Raw genomic sequence first — 18,405 nt, 5'->3', positions numbered from 1 at the left:
GAAACTGATGAGAGATTACAATGTATTTAAAAAGAAAAGAGGATCCAAAAACAACTCAAGGCATGAGAGGCTAGGTGGCCACGCATCATAAAACTGTGGCGGCAACAGTCACTCAGAGCGAGCTGTTGGCCAGCAGAACGCCACACCGAACTCGGTCTTTCCCCTGTTAATCTGATATCGTGGTAGTACATTAAAGAGTATTTCTCCCCACACAGATTAAGATAATGATGGAGTGTTTGAAGCAAAAAGAAGAAGATAGAGAAATCAGGCTAGAAATGTAGAACATTACCACCTACATGGAAAGGGTAATGGCTGAAAATGCTGTTTAAAGAAATAACCACACTTTAAGTTCTGTTACATTTTAAGCTTAAATATTATATATTTCAATATCTATCTTGATAAAAGCAGCCTCTGGTACAGCTTTCTAATCATATATTTAGCATTCTCTCTTTTCACCTCTAAACTTCTTCAGAGGGCTCTCCTCGAACTTCTCCATCATTATTTTGATGTGCAGCTTTCTGGAGAAGCCTGGGGCCCAGCAAACCAATGAGGAGACTTCCAATTGGGGCTGTGATGAGGATGGACAAAAATGCCACTGTCAACACATCCATTCCATATTCTTCTAATTGTTTCTCTCCATGTGACCTTGCTGTGTCCAAGGCCACGGATCCTATTGCAGCCTGTAAAAGTTTAATGGTAAAGTTGGACACAGGCATATAAGACAGGCACATAGAAAAAAGGTGAATTATTTTATCATTTGCAAAAACAAACTGCTTGTTCTTTTGTTCAACTAAGAAAGTTCTTTCTTTCAAAGTGTACTGCAATTGGTTTTGGTATTCTGAAAATTCTCCTGCCCTGGCATGGGGAAGGGATGGTGATTCATATGTACTTAGTTGCAGAAGGCAGGGTTACAAAAATATCAGGCAAATATATTTCAAAACACAAGGTAAATACAGCCTCATGATATAATTGACTATAAGACGATTCTGTATGCTAAATTCCTTATGAGTAAAGAAAGTCACTGGTCATCTCACTCTTTTATCTTCAGGAATCTGGAATTAAAAAAGAACAAGATGAAAAAGTGCAGTGAGCCCTGTGGCCGAGTGGTTAAGTTTGCATATTCCACTTCAGCGGCTGAGAGTTTTGCTAGTTTGGGGGTAGACATGGTACCGCTCATCAGGCCATGCTGAGGCGGCGTCCCACATAGCGCAACCAGAGGCACTCACAACTAGAATGTACAACTGTGTACTGAGGGGCTTTGGGGAGAAGAAGAAGAAGAAAAAAGAAGATTGGCAGCAGATGTTAGCTCAGATACCAATCTTTTAAAAAAAGTGTAGTGATACTTACTGGAAGATGGCAAAGTTTTAAATGAAAAAACATAAGAATATGTATTGCTATAGAGCTAAACTAATTGTTAAACATAAAGAAACCTGAAAGTGGTAGGCACTGTCAAAACTTGAAGGTAATCTTTTTAGGTATTTGGTGAACTCTTTGCCTTAGGTCTTGGTGAAATGTTTTATTTAAAATTTGTCTACTGGGAAGTATTATGAAAACCTTCATTTTCTTTTAGAGGCAAAATGCCATATTAGTGCACTTGGGAAAATAATATATTAATCAATCTGGTTATTCCCTTATTCCACAAAACACAACAATGTTGTCCTCTAGGACAATGAATCAGAAGAGAGAATGCTGGTGTGGATGAGACACAATGGCAGAGACTACTAATTGCCCACAAATATCTGAATGCCCCTTTTCCCTTCTAAACTAGAACTCCTGAGTGTTAGCTGGTCACATTGCTGTCCAAACCAAGACTTTTTTTCATCCTTCTTTGCAACTAGATGAAGCTATATATCTAAGTTCTGGCCACTGAGAGGTGAGCAGAAGTGATAAATGCTACTTTTGGATTGTTCCCTGAAGAGAAATGGACACTTGCACATCATTCTTTTTCCCCTTCCCCCTGATGAGAAATGGTGAACTGATGGAAGGCACACGCTGAGGACAGTGTCACCCTGCCAGCTCTGGAGTGTCCATGCTGGACTGCTGGTGGGAGAGAAGGAAAAATCTATCTCACTTAGTCCCTGTATGTGAGGGCTCTTTGTTATTTCAGGTTCCTTGTACCATAACTAATTCAACATTTCAAGAATTCTTGGCAAGAACTGCACTCATTACAATGTATATTTCTCTTTCAGTTCTCCGTTGTGTGTGTATGTTTTGAGGTTTGTAGGTATGCTGATTTAAAATATATTGTGATTTAAAATATATTTCTTACAGCAGGTCATGGACCAAAAAGTTTGAAGAACACTAATATGGAAAAAAACATACAAGAAAGTCTTGTTTCTTAGGCAGTGGCAAAAGAAGAAAAAAGAAAATTCCATACAATACTTGCTTCACAGTACATACATTATTCACCACATCCAAGATAATTTCTCCTTATTATAAATTTGCTTTGACAGCAGGAAAGTGCTGTCTTTCAAATTTTAACCTTTAGAAACAAATCTTTCAAACCAAAGCTACTAGAGTAATTATTTTGATAGTTACCTAATAAAGTTACCAGAAGTAGTGTAGAAGCTGGAGACACTGAGGGAGAAACTATTCCACTTATTGTACCATATAAACCTCACAGTATTCTTAGCCATTATGTCCCAGACATCTTTCAAAGTCTGATGAAAAAAAAACTTCTCTGGGATAATGCCCAAACCTATAGCCACACCAAATCTGGCATATAGTTACAGAGCATACACAACCCTCAAAGTTTCCTAAATTAAAAATATCTGATTTTCATCTCATGAAATAGAAATTTACATATTTAAATAATTGCAAAATAATCAAGGATGCAACAGTTAAATCTTGTTTGCTATAATTAGTCTGAAAATATACAATACAATCAGGGCTATTTGCAACAAATGATAATCTATACAGTTCTAATTTAATTAGCAATTATAGGTATTCTACCAAATGCATGGTCAATAATTTCAAGCACCTGTTAGTGCCTTGTTAGAGTGCACAAATTTTGGGTCATGTGATTGAGACAACTGACAGGAAGTACAGCTAGTTTGAAAAATTTAATATTAACTAATAATCTAGGAAATCAATAAAGCATTTTCTGAGTTGTTTCTCAATAAATCTTTCTCCATTATATATAAAGACCGAGGTTGAGCATAACTGATCATCAATCATATTGACAGTGAAGTATTTCCAAACACTAACATGGGCCGCGCTATTTCTGTTTCACTCTCTTCTTAGAAGACATCAAAACGAAAAATCTCTAGGTGATTCAGAGAGCTCTGACTGATGAAAATTCAAACTCTTCCCTCCCTCTACTACTGCTTTCTAGTAACATAGGGATTTATTGGATTTTCAGTTGTACCCTGGAGATCTAAAGAAATTTAAATGAGCCATCATATTAAAGGAATCAGCATACCAAAAATAAAACTTTTAGAGTAGATTAGTAAAAATTCTTTTCATAAATCAAACTTTAGTTACTTTTGTTCACCAAATTTGGACAAGCCCTCTTATTCAAAATTTTAAGGGATCATATTGAAATAGGAGTTAAGATCCATCATTACCTGGACTGTGGCCTTTGGAAGCCATGCAAATGAAATAAATATCTTTTCCTTTATGTTAAAACCAGCAAAACACACCATCAGAAATGTAGTCAAAATTCGTATCAGTACTGCAATACCCAGGGTGGCAACACAAAGGCCTGTAAGAAATACTCAATTTTTAGACATAACGAAATACTGGGGAAGAAATGGAATCTCCTGATTATTGATTCAAAATTCTATCAACAGAAATAATCTAAAAACATTAAAAAATTAAAAAGACAAAAATGATTAGGCATAATTTGTCAAAACATCAATATTAAGGATCAATCAGACCATTTGTTTAAAAGAAGGTATTTGCCCTAAATTAAAGCCAGAAATTAACTAAATATATTTGAATTTCCACAAAGGAGATTTGAATGTTATTTATCTTATGCTTTATAGCAAGAACCACACTTTTTCCCATGTGTTTATTTAACAAGAATTTATTAAACTATAACTACGCATAACAGAATTTGGACTAGGTTCTGATACCCAAACACGCATAACGTACAGACTTTGCCTCCATGAACTCCAAAGTCAGAGGAAGACAGAAACATAAAGAACCAAAAGGTGAGTGCAGTGTAAATATACTGGTAAGAGGGCGAAGAAGAGAAAAAACTTAATATTTTCATCAAAGTGGTTGAGAATTCTTTACAGAGGATAAGACCAGAGGTGATATTCAAAATATTTATCAGCAAGTATGGAGGCAATCAGGCAGTCAGAAGAGAGCTGGCTGGGCACTGACCAGTCAGAATAGACACTGGCTTCTACACCTGTTTCCCCATACTGGTGTGTGCACTGACTGCCCATCACCCTGGCTGATGTGTACAGCTACTTCGTTCAGTCCTTCAGAATCCTTTGCTGATAAAGGTAAGTTCATTCTGATTTGCAAAATAAGAGATTGTGACTAGGGCAAGGCAAGCTACCGGACCTGAGAAAGGCAAAGCTAAGGTGAGTACTAGGTAATAGGGTGGTTTTTGAAAAAGTAACATTTGTTGAGTGCTTGCTCTGTGCTAGGTTCTGTATTAAGCTTTAAATGCATCTCTTTACTTAATCTTTACAACCTGTGGAGTAATTATTCTCACTTTACAGTTGAAAAAAAATGAAGATCAGAAAGGATAAATAACTTTCTCAAGTTCAAGAGGCTGGTAAAACACCAGACAGACATTGCTTGATGCTCTATTGTGAATCTGCAACATGGTTTCTTTATGAAAAGGTTCTGTGGCTCTTTATTGGAGGGTATTTTTCCCAGCGTGGTAGATTTTCAAAAGTATTTGTTGCCTTAAGTACAAGATACAAAAGGGACGATCCCATTCCCAGGAGGGAGCAGTCTGGGGAGGATGATGAGGAAGCCTTGGACACACTGAGCCTCAAGTTTTGTGGGATTTACAAGTGGTGATGTCCAAGCAGCAACTGGCTATGTTGAATTCGAGATAAAGATTTTGCAATTACATAGTTTATAATCGAAGCCACTGAGTGTAGCTGAGCTCAGAGAAATGATACCCAGCGTGAAGTGTAGAAATCTTTTGAAAGAACTTGGAGGAAGAGCAGCACTTAAGCCATATATAGTGTAAAGGAAGACTCAGAGGGCACTGGAAAATGTAAAAATTCAACGTAAAAAGTGTTGTAAAGAGGTCAATAGCGTCCAATGCTGCTGAGAGATCAAGTCAAGTCAAGACTAACACGTATTTCGTGTATCCAGCAATACGACCGTGGTGAGGGCGGGGCTGGTTGTGGAATGGGGCAGAAGCTGGGCTGAAATGTTCTGAGGGAGGGCATGAGAGTTGAAATGGAAAAGGGGGACACAGTTACCTCTTTAGAAAAGTTTGAAAAGAGGAAGAGAGAGAGAGTGGTAGGTGAGGGGGGAAGTGAAATGAAGAAGGGATATATATATATATATGTATATATATTTATTCAAATTTTGACTGTGGTAAAATACACGTAAAATTTACCATCTTAACAATTTTTAAGTGTACAGTTCAGCAGCATTAAGTTAAACACTCACATTTTTGTGCAACCAATCTCCAGAACATTTTCATCTTGCAAAGCTGAAACTCTACACCCATTAAACAGCAAGTCCCCATTTCCCCGCCTAAACCCTGGCAGCCACCGCTCTCCTTTCTGTCCTTATGAATTTGACTCCTCTGGATGCCTCACAGGAGTGGGATCATGCGGGATTTGTCTTTCTGTAACTGGCTTATCTTAACCAGTGTAATGTCCTCAGGTTCATCTATGTTGTCACATGCGTCAGAATAGAAAGATACTATTTTAAGATAGGAGAGATTAAAATCTGTTTCAATTCTGCAGAAGAGAAAGCTGTGACAAGGATATCTGAAGATGTGTCAGAAAAAGGGGAGACTCTGTGTGAGATCTAGAAGGAGGTGGCAGGGATGGGATCCCTAGTATGGACGGAATAATACTGTGATGCAAGAAAAGAAGGAAATAATGAGTACAGGTCTTTCTTGATGTACGATGGGGTTACATCCTGATAAACCAATCATAAGTTGAAAGTCAACTTTAAGTCAAAATATTGTAAGTCAAAAATACACTTTGGGCTGGCCTGGTGGCATAGTGGTTAAGTTCGCACCTGCCGCTTCAGCAGCCCAGGGTTCCCAGGCTTGGATCCCAGGTGTGGACCTAGCACAGCTCTCAAGTCATGCCGTGGCGGTATCCCACATACAAATTAGAAGAAGACTGGCACAGGTGTTAGCTCAGCGACAATCTTCCTCAAGCAAAAAGAGGAAGATTGGCAACAGATGTTAGCTCAGGGCCAATCTTCCTCACCAAAAGAAAGAAAGAAAGAAAGAAAAAGAAAAAAATGCATTTAATACACCTAACCTACCAAATATCATACCTTAGCCTAGCCTACCTTAAATGTACTAGGAACACTTACATTAGCCTACAGTTAGGCAATCATCCAATACAAAGCCTATTTGATAATACAATGTTCACTATCTTATGTAATTTCTTGAATACTTACTGAAACTGAGAAACAGAAAGGGTAGAAGTGTATGGGTCGTTTGCCCTCATGATCCTGTGGTGACTAGAGCTGCAGCTCACTGGCGGCTGCCCAGCATCTCGAGAAAGGATCATATGGCATATCGCTAGCCGGGGAAAAGATCAAAATTCAAAATTCGAAGTATGGTTTCTAATGACTGCATATCACTTTCATACCATGGTAAAGTCAAAAAATCCTAAGTCAAACCATCGTCAGTCGGGGACCATCTGTATACGTGTACAAATTAATTTTTGAGTATGGTACTAAAAGTCAACAGTTTTAATATGATGGCTTTTGAATGTATGAATGAATAAAAGAATGAATGAACAAACATTTCTATCCCATGGATACATATTATAGAACTGCCTAATTATCTTTAAAATTCTGGCCCTTGATCAGGACAAGCCTAGATGAACATTCTTATCGTTGGAAAAAAATTTTAAGGCCTGCATTTTCTTGATAGTAGTTAAGAGCGACACTTTTCTTTACAAGCAACAATATTTAAGGCATAAAATTTACTGTCTTAGATTGACAAACATTCTTTTCTAACCAACTGCTTAAAAGATCAGTATTAACTTTTTATATAATTGTGACAATGGGAACCACCAAATATAAACCTACTACAGATACTACAACTGAATATAAAAAGTTGATTTTAGCAAAAACACTACTTTGAAATTCTCACCCACAGTTTCTGGTCTGAGAGATGCAATAGATACCTCTGCTCCAATCAGTCCAAAGAGAAGGGGCTGGAAGATATCCCAGGCCACTGCAATAATCTTTTCAACCTCTGCCTAAAAGAAACACACATACACATACAGGGATTTTTATTATGTGAAGTTAGAAGATCTAAGAATTTTACTAATTTGAAATCTGAGTCAATTTGACCTGAGATAGGCTTTATCTATGTGGCATCTATAAATAAGAAGGTAGCTAGAATACAGCAAAAAAATTGCATAAAGATACTTCTAACAGTTAAGGTATTACATAAGGTGCGTTGGTGTTGGTTTGCAAAAGGATGTTAACTATAAAGAATCTCATCAAGTCATCTCAGGAGGACTTCGACTTCTGAATACATGATGTGTGTGTCCATAATACTTAGTATTACTTTATAGTTAATTTTCACTCAACAATATGATTAAAAGATCTTGTAATATTTATACATATATCTAGAAATGCACCTTATTGCTGCATAATAATGTATGATATGGAAGTACCATAGTTTATTCAACCATTTCTTTATTAATAGACCTTTAAGTTGTTTCCAATTTTATTTTATTATAAAAGAATACTGTTTACGACTATCTCAAATCATGCACAAAAATAAAATTCCGGTATAGTGAAGTGCTGTGCCAGTTATTAACTTACTGCCCCTCGGCTCCAAATCCTCCTTTCAATTGTTGCTCTGCAGAAGATGGAGCCAGGGGCTGGCCCAGTGGCCCAGTAGTTAAGTTCGCGCGCTCTGCTTTGGCGGCCGCGGGTTTCGCCAGTTCGATTTCTGGATGTGGACGTGGCACTGCTCAACAAGCCATGCTGGGGTGGCATCCCGCATGCCACAACTGGAAGGACCCACAACTAAAAACACACAACTATGTACCGGGGGGCTTGGGAAAAATAAAATCTCAAAAAAAAAAAAAAAGAAGATGGAGCTGGACCCTTTTAAGTCTTTCCCCTTTGCTAGCTGGACCATATTAAATTTTGCCACTAGAGGGCGCCCAAGAGCTACTCCAAGAGGAAGGCGCTCGTCTGGTTCGGTGGCTCCTCCTAGCAGGATGCTTCCGCACCGGGTCCTGCGGCCCGGGTGGCTTCTCCAGAGCCAGGCTCCTAGGGTGTATGGCGGCCAGCAGCACTCAGCGGTCAGCAGCTGCCCCCAGCCTCCTCCTCGGGTGATTTCATAGCCAACTGCCCTGGGCAACATACCACCCCATACACCTTTAGAGGGTAGATTTCCAGCAACTTCTGCAGGCAGGGTACCATGGTGACTTCTCTGCCATCCAGTGAACCAAGGCTCTAACAAGGCTTGGATTCTCAGCCCTGGGTGCCGAAGTAGTTGGGGTGGGGTGGGGAGGTGGAAGCGGATGCTGCATCTCAGCCCTAGGGGTTTATAGCTGCTATTCCTATATTCTTTAGGGGCCTCTTTACATCTTACAAGACAATCCCTAGTATGGTTAATAATAAGCTTTCCCTATTCCAGTTACTATATGGTTTCTCATTCCTTCTAAGACCCTAATTGATATAAGTACTAACTTTATAACACACAATACAAAAACCCTTGGAAAAGATTGACATAATTGACTAGAATAAAACGAAAATATTTTGTGGCAAAAGAAACCATAAAAAAGGATAGGTGACAAACCAGGGGAAAATATCTGTACTATGTGTAACAGAATAAGGAGCAATATCCAATCAATAAGAAACAGACATAGAACCTAATCGAAAAATGGGCAAGGCATACGCACAAGTAATTTGTACCAGAAGAAACACAAGGGCCAAAAAACATGAGATACTAAAACTCAGTAATCAGAGAAACACAAATTAAAATGATATACCATATATTTTTTTTGGGGGGGGAGCCATCATATTGGAAAAAAACACTAAAAAGTTTTAATAATGTCTAGTATTTATAAGACTGTAAGGAAACTCAGCAATTGGTAGGAGAGCAAATTGATAATGCTTTTTTTGTAGGGCAATTTAGCAGTACCCTTAACAGTGTCTAAGAATTTACATTTAACAGATTTTTTCAATCAACTAATAAGAATCTATGTTTTTGAACGACATTTTAACATTTTTTTACCATTTTTACACATCTAAGGATCTATACTTTCATTTACGTACTCAGCAGTTTGACAAAGGAGGATTACCTCGTTTCCCTATTTTCTTAATTTTTGTTATTTCTGGTATGTTTATTAAGGTGAAGATTCTATTTCCTCTTAGTTTATAAATGTTTAAAGACACCGTATATGAGGGGTTGGTTGATTTATTTATATAGTTCTATTCCTATATCATTATAAAGTTATGTTTTCACATCGTAAGGAATCAGATCATGACTGAGGTTCAAATTCTGCCACACACCAACTGCAAGCCACTCGCCTCTCAGCACCTAATTTTCCTCATTTGTAAAATGAGAGGTTTACATTAGATAACGTCCAAGATCCTTTATCACTTAATGACAGTGAATCGTCTGCCAAACTAAGGTCCAGATGCCACCCTTCTACATATCTTTAAATTTTACTTTTTAATTTAGTTTTTAGAGTATATCATAGCTAAAGTTCAGACTTTAGCTGATATCCATAGTTGTAAAGAACAAAAATCAACTCCATTAATTTTAGGTTACTTAGCCTTCTGTTGCCATGACTAATGGCTTAACAGAAGTCCTCGAAAGTATTTCATGTACTGAGAACTCCAATGAAAGCAGAGGCATATTGAGTTTTCTCTATCAAATTGTTTTTATTTCTAAACTTGGACAAAGGCCACAATTTGGTTTTTTTTTTTTTCTCGCTGAGGAAGTTTCGCCCTGAGCCAACATCAGTTGCCAGTCTTCCTCTATTTTGTATGTGAGCTGCTGTCACAGCATGGCCACTGATAGACAAGTGGTGTACATCTGCGCCTGGGAACTGAACCCAGACCACCAAAGCGGAGCATGCTGAACTTAATCACTAGACCACCAGGGCTGGCCCCACGATTTGGTTTTTGATTGTAATACTGTAGACTAATTTAATATCAGACATGGCCCTATATATTGTAAAACTTAAAGATGAGAGAGGAGCCACAATGTACCTTCTTGTGGGTTTTTTTGTAACTTCAAAACTAAAATGAATCTGTTTATAAAGAAAATAGAGGGGCTGGCCCCGTGGTGTGGTAGTTAAGTTTGGCACACTCCACTTTGGTGGCCCAGGTTTGCAGGTTCAGATCCCAGGCGTGGACCTACACCATTCATCAGCCATGCTGTGGTGGTGACCCACATACAAAGTAGAGGAAGACTGGTGCAGATGTTAGCTCAGTGACAATCTTCCCCAAGCAAAAATAAAAAGAAGATTGGCAATGGATATTAGCTCAGGGTGAATCTTCCTCAGGAAAAAAAAAAAGAAAGAAAAAGGAGTCATCAAATAGGCTAAGTACAAAAGAAGACATGAGTTCAGAGGAATGAAGACTGTGGTGTCCACTGAAAGTTAAGGCCACTTTACCTATCTGTATGCACCATTAGTAAGAATCTTCAACAATGGAAATCACTTTCCATTATGGACAAAAAGAGAAAGTTAAGAGAAACAGAAGTTTCATCATGAGTTAAATATCTACTTAAGCTGACACTTCTCTTCTTAGAGAGAAGATTTCAAGATTCAGAAGATTGAAAATATATCAAGAAAAACATCCTGTAGCTGTTAAAGTCATCAGAAGAAGCACTGCATTTGAAAACAGATGAAAAATATAGATGAAAAAGGCCTTAAAAAAGTGAGTGCATTTGAATACAATAATGGCAAGATTACAAGGAAAACCAAGCAGGAAAGTATGAGATAATGTCAGAAAACTACAGGCGCAAACAAAATTTTATAAAATATTGTAGCTTGTCAAAGCATAATTAACAACAATATAGCTACAGCACTGAGTTTACAAGTGTTTTATTTCCATTTTCCCACATAATAGCCACAATAATTCTTTAGTGATTATTATTATTTTTCTCAGTGTACAGTTGAGGAAACTGAGTATTAGAGAAGGTAAGTGACTTGCTTGGGATTACACATCTAGACAGTAGAATCTCTGGGACTGGAATCCCAATTTCCATAGATTAAATTTTATGCTCTTTTTATTACATTGTGCTGCTCAGAGATAGTCATAAAAATTATTAGTGTGTTCTGACTAAGCACTTTGCCTTATATAGATTATTTCACTTAATCCTCCACTCTATGAAGTTGTTGCTATTATCATTCCCCACTTGAGAGATATGGAAATCGAAGACTGAGAAGTCAGATACTTTGTACATGGGCATACAGCTACTCAGGTGTAGGGCTGAGCTTAATCCAGGAAGTCTGAGTGCTCAGACCCTATGCTACACCATGGAACAAGGAGGAAAAGCAGTCCAAAACCTGGACTCATTGATTTGGTGCCTCCAGAAGTAGGGACTTGCCTGAGTACTAAATTAGAAAAGATATGGAGAGTGTCTGCCATATAAGTGATTCAATGAAGGTTTTTTTACCCTGTCTTTAGAAAATCATTTTCATATACTCAAACAGTGTGTTTTCATCCTGGCTCTGCCACTTATTAGCTTGGTGACCTTAGGCACTCTATCTACTATCTCTAGGCCTTGGTATCCTCATTTGTAAAATGGGTCTCGTATCTACCTCTCAAGGTTATTGCAAAGAATAAATGAGATAACATAGGTAAGATTTCACTAGGAAAGGAATCTTTAAGAAAAAATAAACTGAGGAAAGGTCATAATAAGAGATTGATAGATCGGACCACGTGAAACTATAAGATATTTGTGTGTTAAAAATGAACAATAAAAAAAGGCACAAAGGGCTAATATCATATATATAATCAGTACATTCAACTTTAGGAGATAATGGACAAAAAACCTATCAAAGAAAAAGAAAAAATACAAATAGCTAAATATATGAAAAAGCATTCAATTTTATTGTTAAGCAAGGAGGCATAAAACAAAAAAAGATACCACTTTTGACTATCAGTAAGGATAAAAATTAAAAACAATAATATTCTAAGGCAGTGTTTCACAAAGTGTGGTCCCCAGGGAAGCAGCATCAGCATCACCTGGTAACTGATCAGAAGTACACATTCTCAGGCCCCACCGTAGTCTAACTAAATCAGAAATTCGGGAGTGGGGTCCACAAGTCCAATTTAACAAGACTTCCAGGTGGTGCTAAAGTTGGATAAACATTATTCTAAGCTGATGACGATGTAATGATATAGGTACCTCACATATTACTGGTGGAAAAGTAAATGGATACAACTCTAGAAAGCAACCAGTTTGGTAATACGTGTCAAAAACCTAAAAATGTTCATGTTATTTGACCCAAAAAATTTAGCATTAAGAATCTGCCCTAAGGAAACGATATTGGATTTCAGCATAATTTAAAATAGCAGAGACTGGTTTTAAAAAGCTTATGGTGCATCCACGTGTGTGTGTGTGTGTGTGTGTGTGTGTGTAAAGAGACATACATAGGAGATTAACCAGAGGTAAATATGAAAAAAAAAGCTGTCAGTTCTCTCTCCGGGTTTTGGGATTACATTGATCTTCTATGTAATCAGCCAGGCTGCTGGCAATTCAGGCAAAGTTATGGCAAATGCAGAAAAACAGATGATTTGTTTGGTTTATAACGGTCTTTTCTACATGACTCACATCCTCGTTTTCTGAAGAATCGTGTAACCGGAACTGGCCGGGCCCCCTCCCTTGTCTTCTGCGCGAGTGGCTCACGTCCACTTGCGGTGGGCACCCGTCTTCCCCTCGACGTCTGTTGCTAAAACTACTCTTTTATGTTCTATTCCAAATGATATGGTTCCTTTTCACTGTTTATTTTTTTATCCTATCATTTATTAATTTACAAACAATCTGAAATTGCAAAGTTTGGAAGTATAATGTTTTTAATACACTTGCTATATGTTATTCGAATAGATGTCGAAACATAAAAACGTGCCCTGCACAATGATGGTATATTCTGGTCACTTTGGAGTCGATAAACCTGAGTTAAATCCCAGTGCCACTTTCTAATTTTGTGACCTTGGACATGTTATTTAAGTCCTTCTGACTTACAGTCTCTATAAAATGTAAATGGTAATATTTTTTCAAAGGTTTTTTTGATGAGAATAAATGAGAATATCCCCTCACTGGCTAGCACAGGGCCATACGGAGTGGCAATAAAAATTGATTAATTCTCTTCCCTCTTTTCACCCATGACAGTATAATATAATGAGTTGGTTGTAATTTTTGAAGACTTTTAAACAAGTGACAACAGAAAGCATTTACCTATAAAATTCAATTTGAAGAAACTTACTACAAGCATATTTGAGAATTTTCCTGTTGAATAAATGAAAGGAAATAAACCAAAATAGTTTACAGAGCTGTTGGCTTTAGGTGGAGAAATTACAAATCATTTTTTCTTTCCTTTTATCTGACTTTTAAAAAATTTTTCAAAGTTCTACAATAAGCATATACCGCTTTCATACTCAGAAATCAAATAAACTTTATTCTAAACAATATTCTCTTTGGTAATTTATTTTTTTAAATGCTAAAAAAGGTTACCATTCAAAAGTGAAGGGACAGTTTGTAAAATGCTAATGTCAGGCAAGCTCCCAGATGCTCGACAAGGGTCACAGTGCACACACAGTGGCATGCCTTCACGGAGTGAAGACTGCGAGCTCTGTCCCGGACAAGGGGGCCAGAGTGCTCCGAGAGCAGTGCGCTGGTCAGCAGCCCAGGCAGGATGGAAGGCACTCAGCAGTGAGCGCTCAGCGAGGAGCCAGGGAGCTGAGATCAGACCCGAGACTGAACAGCAATGTGTGATCACCTGCCTCGGCCTGCAAGGAAAGTGAAGCCACGGAAAAGCAAATTTTGACAAGAGCAAATGTTTACAAGAGATGAGGGATGATAAGAGGACCCAATTTATACTGGGAAGTTTATGTTTTAGCTTTCCTCTTGTCAGATGTTAAGTTACGTGAAATCACAAAGGAGAATTTAATAATACGGGTGCTGCTAAGGAAAAAAAAGTAGACCTGAAATAAGCCTTACAACCAAGCCTCCCCAGGAGGACGCAGCAGCCCTGGGCCCATGCAGTGCCTGCAGCAGGGCTCTGCAGAGCCTTGCTCCTTGCCTGCAAAGCCCAATCCACTGCGGCCTGCTTTCCTGGGGCCTCAGTCCCTTATCTACACAAGGCTCCAGGCAGCCCCACCAATCCACCCTCCTCTACAGCAAAGGGATGCCCAACTGCACATGTCTTGCCTCCCGAGAGTGAAAGCCTCCAACGGAGTGCCATGTGCCCACAGTGAAGCCCTGCCTCTACAGACCTCTGCAGAGACCGCTCACCTGCAGGGCACTGCACACCCAACCTCAGGACTGATAATCAACATATATTTTTCATGTAGTATTATTTTAAGCTGAATTATTTTCAACAGTTGTCTTTGGTTTTCCCAAATGATATATGTGTATTTAGTTTAGGTCACCCACATCTAATTTCTTCATGAAGCAGAATAGTATATGATCCTCTCAAGTTCAAATCCATGAAAATGTACCTTGAAATTAAATAAATGGCAACCAGCTAATTTCCATAATACACATAAAGGAAATGAATAATTTTAATGATCTTGAAAGTCAGTAAGAAAAACAGACAATCATAAAAAATGGGCACAGGCTTTTGAATAAACTGGCTAGTAAATATATGACAAGATGATTAGCTCCACTTGTAAAGAAATACAAATCAGATCAATAATGAGAAACATTTTTCACCTGTCAGATTAGCAAAATATCTAAAGATTGAAAGTACACAGATCAGAAAAACAGATCCTTTCACAAACTGTTGGTGGGAATATAAATTGGTACTGCTGTTTAAGAGGGCAACTCAAGGGGCTGGCTGCATGGCTGAGTGGTTAAGTTCGTGCACTCTGCTTTGGCGGCCTGGGTTCACCAGTTTGGATCCTGGGCACAGACCTACTACACACCGCTTGTCAGGCCATGTTGTGGCGGCGTCCCACATAGAAGAACTAGAATGACCTACAACTAGGATATACAACTACGTACTGGGGCTTTGGGGAGGAAAAAAAGAGGAAGATTGGCAATAGCTGTTAGCTCAGGGCCAATCTTCCTCACCAAAAAATTTTTAAAAAGCATACGTTAAAAAAAGGGCAAATTGATACTATCAAAAGTATCAATGTGCATACTCTTTCATAGAGAAATCCTATTTCTAGAAATTAATCCTATAGATACACTCAAAGATATGCTATATTTTGTTGATTTTAAGAAACACACTTTTTCATTTCTGAAATTAGGAAGTGATGTCATAGTTTAATTGGCAGCATTCTTTTTCTCTCTTGGTGGCATGTAAAATAATGGTGCTTCTTAGACTTGATAGTGTCTTAGTGGTATATGCAAGGATATTTTATTGATGCACTTTTTGTCTTGGCAGAAAATTAGAAACAATTTAAATGTCTGTTAAATTAAATTTAGGCAGGAAACTGGTTAAATAAAGTACAGTACAGCTATACAATGCAATACTCTGCAACCCTTACAAAGAATAAGGGAGGCATCATGGAAATATGACCATGATACATTTTAAGTAAAAACATCAAGTTATAGATTGGTATGTAACAGGAAAAAAGGAAGTGTATGTGTGCATTTGGGCATACATTTGTATATGTACAGAAAATAGCTCTTATGATTAATTTTATTAACTTGATATTATGAAAGTATCTGGAAAAGAACTAATCTAATCAGAAAGTAGTCATGAGAAGAAGAACTTAAAATGAAATTCACCTTTTCACTGCTCCATCCCATGCCTGCAAGGAAAGCCATGAGCAACGTACACAGTCCTCCTGACCCAGGGAAACCAAGATACACACTGCTGAACACCGACAGCACAGACAGCCCCAAAACAAGGCACGCCCGCTTCCATACAAGTTTGTCCTTGAGGAGAAAAAACGTGGGTTAGCTCAATTATTTCATAGAACTGATTTTTAATTATTGATTTTTCCATATTCAGGACTTAGTAGAAAATAAAAATGTCTGTATCTGTGCACATAAATGCATGACATAACATTTACTTTCTTTTCCTTAACAAAAGTAGAGTTAGCATGTGTACAAACGCAGCTTCCCCGTTCAGGAACCTCAGTGAGCCTCCTCTGAAGTCATTGACGCAGAAGTCCGCAGGGCTGAACGGAGCAGCAGAAAAGAGTGTGTGGGCTTTGGAAGTGGACAAATTAGGGTTAAAATGCAAGCTCTTTCCCACCATTGGCTATGCAGTGGCCATATTACTTAGCCTCTCCAAGCTTTGTTTCCTCCTCCTTGAAAGCAGTTACATCATGGGGTTTTTGTGAAGCTTAAAGATATGATATCTCTATTATTTTTAGGTTCTCTATTTACTCTTTAATGTGATGCTCTCCAGTTCTTCTTTCTAAATCTTTGAATACCAAGAAACTCTACGTGGCTGTAGACTGAGAGGAGTCTGTGGTGTTGATTTTTAAAATCTAAGCAATGTGCTCCTCTCTTTCGTTACTTGTCCCTGTTCAGCCTTTAAACTTCTTGATTGCTTTAGAAGGCAGCAGGTCCTTAGAAGGGTTCGACTGGAAGCGCACAGGCCCTGGCAGTGGATGAACTGAGTTCATACCCAGCTCTACGGCGTTCTAGCTACGTGACCTTGTTTAAGTCATCTCTCCCTGAGCCTCAGCAGTGAAATGGTCATATTAAAGGTATTCTCTTCATGGGTTATTGTGTGGATTGCACTAGATCAGCGCTTCCCAACAGAACGATCAGTGATGCTGGAAATTTCTATGTCTGTACTGTCTCTGGAAATGTCCTGTGTCTGCTGGAGCTGCATGTAGATAGTCGCTGCCCTGATGAGCACAGCGGGACTTTACTCAACTCACCTGTCATTTTATACACAGTAAGCAACAAAATGTAAGCCATCATTTTTCTTTGTACTTTGTTGCATAATTAGAAAATCCTTGAATTTTCTTTTATGCATTCATAAAATCTTTTACAGACTATTTTACTTGGAGTTTTTTTGCAGCACAATAAAAATTCAAATCAACATACATTCTGATAATGCAAACATTAATTTTCTTAATTAAAGTTTTACTTCAGTTAAGATTTGAATTCCATTCAAAATGCTCTGAAATCTCAAAATAACACCAATTCTTTTAGAAAAGAAAAGATTTTTATATGTTTACCTATCAGAAGAGACTAAAGAGGGTAAAGGAAAACAAACAAGCCTTTGTTTCTCATTAAGAATCACTATGTACAGTAAAGAACTTCAATCTACTCGGTGAGAAAGAGACTATATTTTAATGAAATGTTAAGGTCTATCTATTTGATAGTATTAGAATCTAAGGTATTTTGACACTAAAACCGTGGGCCCAAAGAACCATTTTATATCTTGATTTAGTTGAGTATTATGAATAATAATAAAAATAAAAAATAAATTAATTAAAAAAATAAGACTTGCGGGGCTGGCTGGGTGGCGCAGTGGTTAAGCTCGCACGTTCCACTTCGGCGGCCCATGGTTGGCCAGTTCGGATCCCAGGTGCAACCTATGCACTGCTTGTCCAGCCATGCTGTGGCAGGCGTCCCACATATAAAGTAGAGGAAGATGGGTACGGATGTTAGCTCAGGGCCAGTGTTCCTCAGCAAAAAGAGGAGGATTGGCAGCAGATGTTAGCTCAGGGCTAATCTTTCCTCAAAAAAATGAAAATAAAAATAAGACTTGCATATCCTATTAGTTTGGAATTCATGTTATTTGTTTTACAGTGCAAGCTGAAGTGTACAGAATATAAATAGGAGAAGAAAATCCCAGGACTGCATTAACATCTTCAAGGTTTAGCTGTCTTCCTAAGCCTCACAGACAGCACTGACAGAGCAGCAAGCAGTTTTAAAATGGGGGTCATTTGCTAAATCACGTCCTTCACATGGCTCTGAGGGAGTGTTCCAGAATGTTTTCCCGTGACATTTTAGAGCACGACTTTCCCACAGATGGTTTCCTTTACCTGGTCACTGCTTGGGAAGTACTGAATAAAAAATCCAAGAAGAGCCCCAGCTGCCACACCAATTACTACCTCCAAAATGCCTCTGAGGACATTAAAAACCGTGGAACCTTAGACACACATAAA

At 38.2% G+C, this 18,405-nt stretch overlaps 1 pseudogene; it reads right to left on the bottom strand.

The window, feature by feature from the left end:
- Nucleotides 1–349: 349 nt before the first annotated feature.
- LOC139044927 (sodium/hydrogen exchanger 9B2-like) overlaps nt 350–18,405 on the bottom strand; it is a 54,545-nt pseudogene continuing 36,489 nt past the window's right edge.

The sequence above is a fragment of the Equus asinus genome, chromosome 3 (genome assembly GCF_041296235.1).
Source record: "Equus asinus isolate D_3611 breed Donkey chromosome 3, EquAss-T2T_v2, whole genome shotgun sequence".
Taxonomy (NCBI): domain Eukaryota; kingdom Metazoa; phylum Chordata; class Mammalia; order Perissodactyla; family Equidae; genus Equus; species Equus asinus.
Note: the sequence above shows the minus strand (reverse complement) of the source record. Positions and strands in the feature narration are given on the sequence as shown.